Genomic DNA, 16,372 nt, shown 5'->3' with positions numbered 1-16,372 from the left:
TATATGTATATATGTATATATATATCCATATATGAAATCATAGCCAACCCATATCTGTGACTTTGGGAGAACTGTATTTTCCAGTGAAGGATTTGGGGACACAGAACTCTAGCGGTGGGAATGGTATGGAATTATACTCCTGTTATCTCATAATTTTGTAAATCAGTATTTAATCACTAATAAAATTTAAAAATATTTGAAAAGAGAAAGACAGAACAAAGAAACAACAAGCAACTATGGGTGGGGGGAGAAAATTTCCAGAATTGACACAACTTTTTTTTTTTTTGCCTCCAGGGTTATTGCTGGGACTTGATGCCTACACTACAAGTCCACTGCTCTAGGAAGCTATTTTTTCCCTTTTGTTGCCCTTGTTGTTATTATTATTGTTATTGCTGATGTTGTTGAATAGGACAGAGAGAAATGGAGCGCGGAAGGGAAGACAGAGGCGGGGAGAGAAAGATAAACACCTGCAGACTGCTTCACTGCTTGTGAATCGACCCCCCTACAGGTGGGGAGCCGGGAGCTCAAATCAGGATCCTTGCTCTGGTCCTTGCACTTTGTGCCATATGCGCTTAACCTGCTGCGCCATCACTTGGCCCCCTTGACACAACTTTTTATCTCCTAATACAATGAAAGAATTTCTTGAGGACAGGGATTGTGGCTGCTTGAGCACCATTCTTCTCCATAGCCTGGCATATAGTAGTGCCTGGTCCAGGGGAAAAGCCCCACAAATGTTTACATTATATGAATGGCATAATCAGTTTGAAATAAATAAATTATTCTTAAAAATTACATGGAAGGGGCCCCGTGGAAGTGCAGAGTGTTAAACACATAATAAGAAGCACACACAGTAAGAAGTGTACATAGCGGGTGGGGTGGGGAGAGAATACAGGTCCAAAAAAGATGGCAGAAGACCTAGTGGGGGTTGTATTGTTATATGGAAAACTGGGAAATGTTATGCATGTACAAACTACTATATTTATTGTTGAATGTAAAACATTAATTCCCCAATAAAGAAATTAAAAAAAAAAAAGAAGAAGAAGCGTACATAGCAAGAAGTACAAGGACCCGTGCAAGGATCCTGGTCTGAGCCCGTGGCTCCCCTCGCTTTATAAGCGGTGAAGCAGGTCTGCAGGTGTCCATCTTTTTCTCCTCCTCTTTATATATCCCTCCTCTCCCAATTTCTTTGTCCTATCCAATAAAATGGAAAAAATGGCCTCCAGGAGCAATGTATTCATAATGCAGGCACCGGGCCTCTGTGATAACCCTGGAGAAAAAAAAAATCGTATGGATAGGATTTGAGTTAGGGATTAGGAAAAGTAAAGGGTGTGTAGGACCAGGTGGAGATGCATCCAGTTGAGCACACATGTTACCATGTGCAAGGACCCAAGTTCAAGTCCCTGATCCCTACCTGCAGGAGGAAAACTTCACAAGCAGTGAAGCGGGGGCCAGGTGGTGATGAACCTGGTTAAGTGCTGACATTAGGAGCAGTGAAGCAGTATTGCAGGTGTCTTTCTCCCTGTCTCCCCACCCCTTCTGAATTTCTCTCTGTACCATTAAATAAATACATACATTTAAAAGGCTGGGGGAGGCAATTACTGAAGCCAGAACTCCTATCTTCTGTACCCCATAAAAATTTTGGTCCATACTCCCAGAGGGGTAGAAATGTTAGGGGAAGGTGACCAAAGGGCTCTTAACTCTAATTCCATCAGGACCCTGAGAGAGAAGAGGAAAAAAGGAAGGATATTTGAGAGTAGTGATAGGTGTAGGTATGACTTAGAAATGAAGAGAAGGCAGCACCATAGAAGAAAATGGGCAAATATATATATAGAGAGAGATAGTTATAGAGATAACTCATATCTGTGACCTTAGGAGAACTACTGTAGTTTCCAGTGGAGGTAATGGCAACACAGAACTCTGGTGGTGGGAACATTGTGGAATTATACCCTGTTATCTCATAATTTTGTAAATCAATATCAAATCACTAATAAAGTAAAAAAATGGAGTTAGAAGTCATTCTTAGCTGAAGAATAGTTGGAGAATTCAGGAAGAAGGTATACACACACACACACACACACATTCACACAGAGAGAGAGGGAATGAAGAGAGGGAGAGAGAGAGAGTTAAGCAGTAAAGTCAGGAAAGGACACAAGAAATATATATATGGAAAAGAAGGAAGGGGGAAAATATATATGTGTCATTATTTAACCCAGACTTTTCTTTTTAATTCTTCACCTTCCCTATCTTGATGAGTCATCCTATTAAAAAGCCAAAGGAAGTAGCTAAGCCAATTGACCTTGTCTCTAAAAATTAAGAAAGAAAAAAATTGGTAGTGTGAAAGCCACAAACAGAAGTTAGTGGAATCAGCTCCGCAGTAAACTGGAATCACACAAAAGCCCTGATTCATTTTTCCCCTTGGGCTATTTCTTTTTGTAACTCAGGCACCAGTTCCCTGGTTTCCCAATTGTAGAACTCTAGTTCATTTACCCTGGGGAAATTCTAAAGAACAAAGCATGTGATAGTGAGACCAGGTGGTGGTACACCTGGTTGAACCCACATGTTACAGTGCACAAGGATCCAGTTTCAAGCCCCTAGTCCCCACCTGCAAGGGGAAAGCTTTGCGAGTAGTAAAGCAGTGTTACAGGTGTCTCTTTGTCTCTCTCCCTCTCTATCTCCCCCTTCCCTCTCAATTTCTGGCTGTCTCTATCCAATAAATAAATAAAGATAATAAAAATAATAATAAAACATGGGATTGTAATTGGTCAGTATTTAAGGAAAGAACTTCTTTGGGTTCAGAACCTGATTCTAATTTGGAAATAAGGGTGCTATTGGAACTTAGATGTTTCTGTTAAAAACATGACAGATATTCATGATAAAAGGGGAAATTGAGCTATTCTCCATTGTGCTCAGACTCACATCTGGAGATGTCTGGATTTGCACAAAGACAACCAGTGCATCTGGGGGTCAGTGCAAGCTTTTGAAGAAGTAGACAAGAGTGGATCATCTTTGCTTCTGGAAGAGGAGTCATGCCTGTGCTGGGTATCCCATTTCCTTCAGACCTTCTGTAGCTTCCATACATGTCTCCTTCATTGCCTCCCAAGTCACTTACCCGGTCCCAGGAGTCCAACGAATAGCAGCAGCAAGGACAGGAAAGCAGGAGAGATTTTCTCTCTCCTCATCCTGAAGTGACTTACATGGGAAGTTGTCATTTAGAATGCCTGGGATGTAGAGGAAAAGTGGGCTGCAGTGGCAAGGGGCATCCGCCTAGTCTTGATGAAAAACAGTTAAGGGAAAAGCACTAAAGACCAGCCAGCACCAGGAGCAGCAGAGTGGGGAGCCCCACAAGTTGACATCTAGTTTTCTTCTTTTTTTCTCATGAGCATATCTAAAGCATTTATACCTGCTATTGGGCAAGGGAGATCAGAACTCTGCCCCTCCCATCACAGGGAGGGGCATCAACTCTTTTCACAATCTAGAGCTCTTTGGAGAAACTGCTGTAAAGCAATTAAGGCAGAACAGAGGGGTGAGTTGGCCTACTGATCAGAGGGTGCACGAATGAAAAGGAGCAGGAAGAGAAAAAAGCAAAATGAGGGGATCAAACTTGTCAGGTGGAAGGGACACACCCTTTCTACAAGAGATGATCTGAAACCTGTTTTCTTTGGGCATGCCTCACTTCCAAATCCAGAGATCTTTGTAGAGGAAAAAGGATGAGAAAAACAAATGGACTGTGAAGGTCATAGGTGTCTACTTTGGGGGAAGCTTGGCTATGGAGAGTATGAAGACCATCAAACACACTTGAGATTTTTCCAGTATGTTCTTTTCCTGAATGCACTTGACTGTGCAGTACTTTCACTGGATGTTCCAAGAATTGCAAAGGTGGACGTTAAGTTAATTTCTTACTTCTAGTAACCAATGGTAGTAATTGGACAGGGGGATGGAGTACAGCAGCACCAGTTTCCTAGGTCAATTCTTTAAATAACTTTTTCAGGGATCCTTATTCACAAATCTTTTTTTTTTTTCATACCTAAGAGTGGGTTGAAATTAACACCATATAAATAAAATGTGCAAACAAAACAACAAGGGCAACAAAAGGGAAAATAAATAATAAAAAATTTTTAAATAAAATAAAATGTGCAAGGGAAAATATAAGCTGATCTTCCATAACTGATCTGACTTTGTTTTTGGACTTTTGTTCCCACTAGTGGCAGGGAGAGTTGGTTAAGGAATGATGATATGAGCTTCAGATTGCCAAATGTTGGTGTCTGAAGTTGATTTCCTTTAGAAAGAATCTCTCCTGGAGTGCTTACCATATGGTTCCTTGTATATGAAAATTAATTGTAGAGAAAAGTCAATTGATGATTAACTCAGAGTAATTTGTGACTGCCTGTGGAGGTTGATATTGGTGTCAGGCAGGAGGAACTACTGTGCACAGTGGGGGCTGGATTGTGGGTACAAAAGTGCCTATATATGTTAAAAGTCAACAACATGAACACTGAAAACAAACTAAGTGGCAGTACACTAGCTTGAGCACATACATCACCATGTGCAAGAACTCAGGTTCAAACCCCTCGCCCCCACCTACAGAGGGTAGAAGCTGGACTGCAGGTCTCTCTCTCTCTCTCACCTTCTCTATTTCTTCTTTCCCTCTCAATTTCTCTCTGTCTTTATCCAAAAATAAATTAAATAAAATATAAAAAAGAAAATATGTTGCACACTTTACTGAATATGTTTAAAGCTTCAATTAAAAAAGTAAAAACTAACAAGAAAATAACAAATAAAGATCTTTTCTAGATAAAAATTCAACTCCTAGACTTCAGTGTTCCCTCTCAGATGTTTTTCTGCTTTCAGAGGTCTCCCTTTCCCTTCTTGCATGACTGTTGAGGTGAATTTGAACCTCCTACCAGTATTGTGGGAAAGGTACTTGGGTCCCTCAATCTCTCCTGAATTACCACTCATCCCAGCTGGTCACTAATAGCCCACACTTGTGTGCAACAACTCTAACACACATGGCTGCCACTGTTTCTATCTTACTGAAGAGGAAACTACTAGCAGAGGAGTCAAGTAACCTTACCAAACATACAAAACAAATAGGTTGTAGAGTCAAAAATTAAATTATCAAAACACTATCAAATTAAATTATCAAAACACTATCATGATGAGTTTGTCATATGAAAACAAGGGTTCACATTTGTCGTTCATCTTACACATTTTCTTTCAACCAGATTGACTGTTCCCAGACTCATTCTATAGAGAAATTATAGAACCATTACTTCTAAAAAGCACCTGTAATATAAAGTCACAGAAACTGCTGAGTTAAGCCACATGGAATTAAAAAAAAAAAAAGGTGAAGTAGTCACCAGAAGGCACAGGTCAGGAAAATTAATGAAGTGGGAATAGGTTGCTTGAGTAAAGTTGACTGGTCAGAGATAATTTTTTAAATTCTTGTTACAAGAGTCAATTCTAATGACTATGAAGGGAAGATTATTCAGGGGCCAAAGGATTAGAACTTTTGTCTGCTTAAAGAATAAGATATCAGTTTATCACAGTACCAGGAAGTTCAGGAACCAAGCAATTAAGTGAAGCTGACAGTTTGTAAACTCATAAGCATGAATTTGAAATTTATCCTTTTCATCATGAAAGGTTTTTTTTAGTTGATTTACTTTAAAAAAATTATTTATTTATAAAATGGAAACACTGACAAGACCATAGAATAAGACAGGTACAATTCCCACTACCAGAACACCACATCCCATTGCCTCCCCTAATAACTTTCCTATTCTGGGAGTATGGACCCAGGGTCAGTATAAGGTGCAGAAGGTGGGAGGTTTGGCTTCTGTAATTGCTTCCCCGCTGAACATGGGCACTGACAGGTCAACCCATACTCCCAGCCTGTCTCTCTCTTTCCCTAGTGGAGCAGGGCTCTGAGGAAGCAGAACTCCAGGACACATTGGTGGGGTTATCTGTCCAGGGAAGCCTGGTTGACATCATGGTAGCATCTAGAACCTCATGGCTGAAAAAGAGTTAACATATAAGGTTATACAAATTGTTGATTAATCATAAACCTAAAGGCTGGAATAGTGCAGATGAAAATTTGGGATCTCCATTTTGGAAAGAACTAGTAGATCTATTTTAGATATATTCCAAAGGCCCCATGACTTTATTAGTTTTTGCCTGAGCCTGACATCTGATATGTAGGTGAACCCAAGTTATTGTCTGGGGAGATGATGTCATGGCTTGAAAAAGTGTTAGAAAGCTGCATCAGGAAAGAGAGTAGCTCCCAAATATGGGAAAAGTATATAAATATTGTTGATTATAAACCCCATCAATTTGATCTGGGGCCATACTCAGCATAGGAGCCTATGTAACCTCTACATCCCTGTAGGTCCAAACTTGCATTCTGTGGTCATCAGTAAGAACATTCTGAGTTGCACCAATTTCAGGACCCATCTTCTACAAGTGGTAGATAGAGAACATCGGAAGATGGAACATTCTCTACCATTGTTGATCTGCGTTGAGGGCAAGGTCCTATGGGAGCCCCCAAAGGGGTCCATTATGTTGTTCCTGATGGAGAAGATCAGTGATAATGGAGAGAGGGATCTATCCAAGGTCTAGACTCATCGTGTTTGTGTGGGAATCCCAGGACTCCCTGACTATGGCCCCAGCTAATGGGGTGACCTGATAGTGACTAAAGAGTCATCGTTAAAGTATGCCAGTTTCTTGTCCTTATTCAGCTTTTGTAGTCCTTACTTTTATAAGGTTAGCTTTGAAATGACTGAGGGAAGTGTAATAGAAAGCAGATGAGGAGGGTATCTAGGTCTAAGTAGAAACTATTTCATTAGGTACTTTATGGTGTCTTTTTAGGTCTTTCTACTTGCTTGCTTCATTTATTGACTCACTGAAAACTATTGTGCACTCTTGCTTTAAGGTATACATTTTGCCCTAATTTATGGATACATGTGTACTTCTGCCCTATCTCGTGAGACCTGGTCTATATTTAGATTTTGAGACTTTGTTAGGAAGTGGGCCACTCAAAATGGAATTAAGGAATCCTATGAGAAAGGAAAGGTCTCACCCAAGTAATGAGGCTGAAGGGTTGACATTCCATACCTGAAGTCTCTGGACACATTCCGAAGTGAAGCATGCCGAGGTGGTACTCATTGCATTGAATAGGCTGGGGTCAGCAGATACAGTATCAGTTGGTATGAATTGAGAGAAGCATACAATGAAGGTTTTTTAAATATATTTATTTTTTTGATAGGACAGAGAGAAATTGAGATGGGAGGGGGTTATAGGGAGAGAAAGATAGATACCTGTAGACCTACTTCACTACCCATAAAGCTCCCCCCCCCAGGTCCTCACACATGATAATGTGTACTTTCAACCAGGGGCACCGTCACCCAGATCCCCCATCATGAAAGTTTTACTTAGGAAATCCCCGAGCTCCAGCTCCCACAGCCTTGCCATGTCTTGAATTAGATATAGATTCAATGGAATACTACTCTGCCACTTTAAAGATATTGTATCTTTTGGGGCAAAAATGATTCCAAATGGAGATGAATATGCTTAGTGAAGTAAGAGGGAAAAGACAACTTTGAGATAGTTTCGTTCATATGTGTAGTACAGATAATCAAAGCCTATGAACTTGCCATAAAATAGGCAACAAAGCTATCAGACTTATGAGAACTGCGGTGGTTATATGCAGGCATAGACTTAGGTGGTCGGTTTACTGTAAAATTATACCTGAAATCTTATAATTTTACCAACCAGTATCAAATCACTTAAAAAAAAGCTAAAATTTATTTCCTTCATCTTGACTGAATGGAAGGGTTTCTATCTCATCTAATTTTCGTTTATCCTCGATTCAAGCAGAATTCTCTTCCCAAAGTTGCCTTCCCGTGTTTCCTGATTTGCTAGAAATTAAATAAAGCAAACTGAAACATTTTCTGTGATATATTCAACAGTGTGATCCAGGGTTATGATTCCCTTTTCCTAAAAAATGGTCTCCTGTTGGTGGTAGTCATCCTTGGATTCAGGGGTGAAACACAATCATAAAGGAGCTCAGCCTTCATAAAATATCTTGCACTATCATTTGAGTAGAAATTTCCTTGAATTTTTGAGCAATGATCTTCAAGCTTTCTGCTCATATACTCAAAATTAATGTGGAAAAAAAACTATATATTCCATCATCTGTTTATGTTTGACCTAACTTTATGTTAAGTTTAATAATCACCAAGAGCATAATTTCCACCTTACTATAAAACTTTAGCATTAAAATCATACAACAGTTTACTAGATTCAAAGGAGGTCTTGAAACTTTACATCAGGCTCAACCTGACACTGTTGACTGGCTACGGAAGAAGGGCAAATGCTAGAAGAAGAATCTTTAAAATGTATCTGGAGGTCGGGCGGTAGTGCAGTGGGGTAAACGCACATGGTGCGAAGCACAAGGACCAGTGTAAGGATCCCGGTTCGAGCCCCCAGCTCCCCACCTATGGGCGGTGAAGCAGGTCTGCAGGTCTCTATCTTTGTCTTCCCCTCTGTCTTCCCCATCTCTCTCAATTTCTCTCTGTCCTATCAAACAACAACAACATCAATAACAACAATAATAATAACCACGATAAAACAACCAGGGCAACAAAAGGGAAAAAAATGGCCTCCAGGAGCAGTGGATTCATGGTGCAGGCACTGAGCCCCAGCAATAACCCTGGAGGCAATAAATAAATAAATAAATAAAATTTATTAAAGATACTCAACATTGTAGTATCTCAGTGCCCACCATCACCCTCTTTAATAATACATAGGTAAATTCTTCCTCAGCCCAGGTTTTGCATTGTTCTTTCTTCTCTGTGAGCAATTTGCTTCCCCCAAATTATTCTACTGCACTGTTTTTACTTGAGATTTTTATTGATTACCTATTATTTTTCTCTGTTCTAAAAGATAGATATGTCTTTAAAAAAGTGCAACTTTGAGTTCTGCAACATATAACATGGGTGGAACTGGATCATGATAAGTGAAATAAGCTAGAAGGAGAAAGACAAATACTGAATGAACTTATTCACATGTGAGGCTAAAGAAAGAAAGTGAGAAAAAAAAAGACAGTCTGGAATATAAATAAAACTGCATTTTATATCTGACTACCTGAAGATATTAGAGGGGAAGGTGGGTGGGATTAAAAGGGACCTACTGCCCTGTCATGAAGGGTGATAACATTCTGGCATTGGGTGAGGTATGCTGACACATATTTCAGGGAGATGTGAAATTATATCCCTAAGACAACTTAGTCTTATAATTTTTTTCCTTCAGGATTGTTGCTGGGGCTTACTGCCGGCATGAAGCCCAGTCAGTCTATCTTGGCGTTACTCTAGATAGCACTCTGTCATTTCACGAACATCTCATAAAAACTGCAGCAAAGGTGGGCGCGAGGAATAACATCATTGCAAGACTGGCCAGCTCCTCATGGGGCGCGAGCGCTTCCACACTACGATCATCATCTCTGGCATTATGCTATTCCACTGCAGAATACTGTGCCCCAGTATGGTTCCGTAGCCCCCATGTCCACTTGGTCGATTCCAAATTATATTCCTCCATGAGGATAATTTCTGGAATCATCCATTCCACCCCGGTTCCATGGCTGCCAGTTCTTAGCAACATCGCCCCGCCAGATATTCGTCGGGATGCGGCATCATCTAAGTTCATTTCCCACGTCTACGCTCAACCGGACCTGCCAATATACGCGGATATCTTCGCCCACCCTGTCCAACGCTTGACGTCTCGTCACCCAATCTGGTCCCCTACGCCTACACTGAACTTCTCTGTTCCAGACTCTTGGAAACAGAGTTGGCAGTCAGCTGAGGTAAAGAACAAACACCTCATCACAGACCCCTGCAAGCGTCAACCCGGCTTTGACCTAGCACGTTATGATTGGGCCCTCCTCAATCGCTATCCAACAGGCCATGGCCGGTGCGCCGCTATGTTCCATCGCTGGGGAGCCAGAGACGACCCGAACTGCCCCTGCAGCTACAGACAGACTATGACCCACATAGTCAACGACTGCCACCTCTCCAGATTCAAAGGAGGTCTCGAAACTTTACATCAGGCTCAACCTGACGCTGTTGACTGGCTACGGAAGAAGGGCAAACGCTAGAAGAAGAAGACTGCCTCCACAACAATGGTCCCACTGCTCCTGGTGGCCATTTTTTTATATTTTGATGGAGAAAAAGAGAACTAGACTAGGCAATTAAGAGACATTACAGCACTGCTCTACCACTTGTGAAGCTCCCCCTATAAGTAGGGTCCAGAGCTTTGAACCTGGGTATGTGGTGATATGTGTACTCTACTGGATGTGCCACTGCTCCCTTAATCACAGTCTTACAAAACCATTTCCTCCATATAAAAATGAAATTTTGGAGCCCAGTGGTGGCACACGTTTGAGCCCCAGTCCCCATCTGCAGGGGGAAGACTTTACAGATGATGAAACAATATAGCAGGTGCCCATCTCTCCCCTTCTCTATTACCCCATTTCTTCTCAATTCCTGACTGTCTCTATCCAATAAACATAATTTTAAAAAAGAAAAATGAAATTTTAAAAAGATGCTTAGAAATATTTTAAAAGTTGCCTGTGACTTATATGACTTTAAGTATTAAATTTTACATTGCTCAACAATCTTTGGTAAAATGTGAAGGAAAGTATTTTTCCTATGAAATTACTTTCATATTTTCAAGAAAATTAACCTATTAATACAAAAACAATAAAGTCTGGGTAGTCTGGCAGTAGCACAGCGGGTTAAGCACACATGGCGCAAAGCACAAGGACCTGCGTAAGGATCCCAGTTCGAGCCCCCAGCTCCCCACCTTCAGGGGAGTCACTTCACAAGCGGTGAAGCAGGTCTGCAGGTGTCTATCTTTCTCTCCCCTCTCTCTGTCTTCCCCTCCTCTCTCCATTTCTCTCTGTCCTATCCAACAATGACGACAACAATAATAATCACAACAATAAAACAAGGCCAATAAAAGAGAATAAATAAATATTTTTAAAAAACAATAAAGTTTATACAGTGATTATCATGTGCAATAGTATCCTAAGGAATTCACACAATTCCCTAAAGTGGATGCTGTCACCTTCATTTTTACAGTGGCACACTGAGAACTGGAAAAGTTACGAAATTTTCTACAACCACACTGTACTTAGACTAAAAACAAGAAATTCTAGTTCCACAATCTGTGCTCCTACTTGATATTCTCTATGACCTCTCTGTTTCTCTCATTTTTCAATTGTTTGTATTACAATTGATGGTGCTTTTGGTTACTATTGCAAATATAAATCTTGAGATATTTTCCACGTTGTTAATGCAATCTGACTGGTGATTAAAAACTGTTGGGAAATAATGTTGCCAAAACAAAACTATTGTAAAACCACGATCTCCTTTTGAAATGACTCACATATAATATGGCTTTAATGGAAAACTGCTTTCAACCAAGTAGCAGTCAAGAAGCAATAGCTTCAACTACTTAAAAGAGGCTTCACCTTTGAAATAAAACTAAAATATGCCTACTAACTATCTACAAAATGCAGGACCCCCTCCCAGCACTTCATCTGCACTATTCCAGCCTTTAGGTCCATGTCCTTGCACTACGTGCACTTAACACGGTACACCATTACCTGGCCAGCAGGTCCATATCTGTTCAACAATTTGTTTGGCTTTGTAGGTTAACTATCTTTTCAGCCACCAGGTTCCAGATGCCAGCATGCTGCCAACCAGACTTCCCTTGACAGACGACCCCACCAATATGTCCTGGAGCTCTGCTTCCTCAGAGCCCCACCCTACTAGGGAAAGAGAGAGGCAGGCTGGGAGTATGGATTGATCAGTCAATGCCCATGTGCAGCAGGGAAGCAATTACAGAAGCCAGATCTTCCACCTTCTGCATCCCACAATGACCTTGGGTCCATGCTCCCAGAGGGATAAAGAATAGGAAAGCTGCCAGGGGGAGGGGATGGGATGTGCAGTTCTGGTGGTGAGAATTGTGCAAAGTTGTACCCCTCTTATCCTATGGTTTTGTTGATGTCTTCTTTTTTAATAAATAAATTTTAAAAAGAAGAGAGACTTCAGTTGCCAAAAAAGGGAAAATTTATTTAAAATATTTTCCTGACAAAAATAAAATATTTCCCTGACTGTAAAGGTGGAGGTGGTGGAGTAAAACTAGTGGCCAGAGAAATTCCTCTTCTGGAAGAGCGCAGGACTTGCATGCCCAAGACTATGGGTTTGATCCTCAGTGTCACAGTTTCCAGAGCAGCACTCTGGCCATTCCTTCTCTCATGTGAAATTCTCTCTAATGGGATTGAAATAGTACAGTAAGTCTTTTTCAGCCAAGAAAATGCAATAGCTTCATCCACTTAAAAAGACTTCAGTTGCCAAAAAGGGAAGTTTTTATTTGACATATTTCCCTGTCAAAAACCAAACAAATTAGAAGCATCCAATAGCACAGCTATATACAAGATACTGGGTACTGTACAGCAAACCATAACAAAGGGACTTTTCAAAGTTAACCCAATTAACAAATAATGTGATGATAATATTAACTATCGATTGTCTTTTTGAACCCTAAGACAGCAGGAACCTCACATCTTCACTATAGAGCCCCTACTTCCCCCAGTCCTGGAACCCTTGGATAGGGCCCACTTTCCCATATGCATCTCCCAATCCAAACCAAATAATATTGCATCCGCTGATCACAACCTAACCAAAGCAACGATTGCCACCTCAACGTGCTTCACCTCAGACTGTATCCAGAGACTTCACGTGTGGAATGACAACCCTTCAGCTTCATTACTCGGGTGAGACCTTTCCTTTTATAGTACACTCTAATTTCATCTCAGGTAGTTCACTTTCTAACAAAGTCCCATAACCTAGATATACACCAGTTTCTGTGAGAGAGAGCTTATGTATCCATAAACTACTGTAAAATATATACCTGAAAGCAGAAGTACACTAGAGTTTGCAGTGAGTACCTCCCTAAAACTTCCTCTCCACTATTCCAAGCTTGGGATCCATGATTGCTCAACAAATTGTTTGGCTTCATATGTTAACTCTCTTTTCAATCACCAGGTTCCAGATGCCACCAGGATGCTGGCTAGGCTTCCCTGGATTGAAGACCCCACCAATGTGTCCTGGAGCTCAGCTTCCCCAGAGACACACCTTACTAGGGAAAGAGAGAGGCAGACTGGGAGTATGGACCGACCAGTCAACGCCCATGTTCAGCAGGGAAGCAATTACAGAAGCCAGACCTTCTACCTTCTGCAACCCTCAACGACCCTGGGTCCATGCTCCCAGAGGGCTAGAGAATGGGAAAGCTGCCATGGGAGGGGGTGGGTTATGGGGATTGGGTGGTGGGAATTGTGTGGAGTTGTACCCCTCCTACCTTATGTTTTTGTTCACTAATCCTTTCTTAAGTAAAAAATTAAAAAAAAAAATAACACTTAATTTTTTTTCAAAGTCCAAAATGTGTGTGTATGTTGGGGGGGAAATCCCAGTGTGTTCTCCTAGATTTTACCTTGCATAAAGCTAGACTGACTTCCTGGCCTTCCATTGGTAAAAGGTAATATTGAAAAATAGAAATTTCCATGAGGATGCAATCCGAGTAAATGACAGAGCTTACATGGCTCAAAAGAGAGCACCTCAGTTGCCCATAGGAGCCGACTAGACCTGGAGGGTGGGATGCTCTGGCACGTCACACACACCCACTGGGATCATGATCTCCAGACTGGATCCTCCACAGAAAAGACATGGTTGCTGCCTCCTCTGACGTGGGAAAATATCTTATCCATCTTCCTTCAGTAAAAAAAACACACTATCTCCCCATACCTATGGACATCTAATCTTTGACAAAGGTGCCCAGACTATTAAATGGGGAAAGCAGAGTCTCTTCAACAAATGGTGCTGGAAAAAATGGGTAGAAACATGCAGAAGAATAAAACTGAACCACTATATTTCACCAAATACAAAAGTAAATTCCAAGTGAATCAAGGACTTGGATGTTAGACCACAAACTATCAAGATACTTAGAGGAAAAGGTCGGCAGAACTCTTTTCCACATAAATTTTAAAGACATCTTCATTCAATGAAATGAATCCAATTACAAAGAAGACTAAGACAAGCATAAACCTATGGGACTACATCAAATTAAAAAGCTTCTGCACAGCTAAAGAAACTACTACCCAAACCAAGAGACCCCTCACAGAATGGGAGAAGATCTTTATATGCTATACATCAGACAAGAGGCTAATAACCAGAATATATAAAGAACTTGCAAATCTCAACAACAAGAAAACAAATAACCTCATCCAAAATGGGGGGAGGACATGGACAGAATATTCACCACAGAAGAGATCCAAAAGAAAGATAAACACATGAAAAAATGCTCCAAGTCTCTGATTGTCAGAGAAATGCAAATCAAGACAACAATGAGATATCACTTCAGTCCTGTGAGAATGTCATACATTAGAAAAGGTAACAGCAGCAAATGCTGGAGAGGTTATGGGGTCAAAGGAACCCTCCTGCACTGCTGGTGGGAATGTCAATTGGTCCAACCTCTGTGGAGAACAGTCTGGAGAACTCTTGGAAGACTAGAAATGCACCTACCCTAAGATCCTGCAATTCCTCTCCTGAGCATATATCCTAAGGAACCCAACACACCCATCCAAAAAGATCTGTGTACACATACGTTCTTTTTTAAATTTCTTTATTGGGGAATTAACATTTTACATTTAACAGTAAATACAATAGTTTGTACATGCATAACATTCCCCAGTTTCCCATATAACAATACAACCCCCACTAGGTCCTCGGTCATCCTTCTTGGACCTGGGGGTGGGTGGGTGGGGAGAATACACATATGTTCTTAGCAACACAATTTGTAATAGCCAAAACCTGGAAGCAACCCAAGTGTCCAACAACAGATGAGTGGCTGAGCAAGTTGTGGTATATATACACAATGGAATACTACTCAGCTATAAGAAATGGTGACTTCACCATTTTCAGCCGATCTTGGATAGACCTTAACATGAAAAAATTCATTTAAGTGAAATAAGTCAGAAACAAAAGGATGAATGTGGGATGATCTCACTCTCAGGCAGAAGCTGAAAAACAAGATCAGAAATGAAAACACAAGTAGAACCTGAACTGGAATTGGCATATTGCACCAAAGTAAAAGACTGGGATAGGTGGGTGGGGAGAATACAGGTCCAAGAAGGATGACAGAGGACCTAGTGGGGATTGTATTGTTATATGGAAAACTGGGAAAATGTTATGCATGTACAAACTATTGTATTTACTGTTGAATGTAAAACATTAATTCCCCAATAAAGAAATTTAAAAAAAGAAATTAGAAATTATCTAAAAAAAAACACATTATCTTTTTAATGAACATGTTTGTTTGTTTGTTTTAGATAAAGATGGAGAAGGCAGAAAGGCATAGAGAGAGAGAGTGAAATTGAAAGAGAGAACAGCACTGAAGCTTCCTTTGGTGAGGTGGGGGCTGGGCTTGAACCTATGCCATGCACATGACAAAGCAGCACCCTACCCAAGTGAGCTATTTTGCTGGTTCCCAAACACATTTTTTAGTATAAGGATTCTTTTTAACCTGTACCAGCTTCATGAAGTTTATCACCAGTTCTGAATAAATTGTCAATGATGTCTACCAAGGGCACTTATCTGAAGACAGTAAAATTCACATGCTGAGAAGAACTGAAGTCCCACTTCAATACTTAGACCTGACTTGAGTGTACCAGACCAAAGTTCTTCTAAGACCTTTGTACTTGTCTTAAATCAAATATAAATGGAGCTCCTCTAGCTTCTAATTCTTGTATCCAACATATGTGTGTGTGTGTGTGTGTGTGTGTGTGTGTGTGTGTGTGTGTGGCAGAAGAGGAAATAAAGCCCTACTCTAGATATGTAATATCTAAATTAGAAGACATTTTGAGTTGTTCCATGATTTGCCCATGGAATTTTCCTGATGTACCTCAAGGAAGTGCACCTTAGTAATAGAGGAGTTAAAAAGAAAAAAGTGGGAGATGGGCAGTAGTGCAGCGGGTTAAGTGCTGGTGGCGCAAAGCGCAAGGACTGGCATTAGGACCCCGGTTCAAGTCCCCAGCTCCCCATCTGCAGGGGAGTCGCTTCACAAGTAGTGAAGCAGGTCTGCAAGTGTCTAGCTTTCTCTCCCCCTCTCTGTCTCCCCTCCTCTCTCCATTTCTCTGTCCTATCCAACAACAATGACATCAATAACAACAACAATTTTAAAAAAAGGGCAACAAAAGGGAATAAATAAAAAAAATATTTAAAATAAAGAAAAGAAAAAAGGTGGGTGATTGTAATGGGGGGCA

Source organism: Erinaceus europaeus, chromosome 4 (assembly GCF_950295315.1).
Source record: "Erinaceus europaeus chromosome 4, mEriEur2.1, whole genome shotgun sequence".
NCBI classification, from domain to species: Eukaryota; Metazoa; Chordata; class Mammalia; order Eulipotyphla; family Erinaceidae; genus Erinaceus; species Erinaceus europaeus.
Note: the sequence above shows the minus strand (reverse complement) of the source record.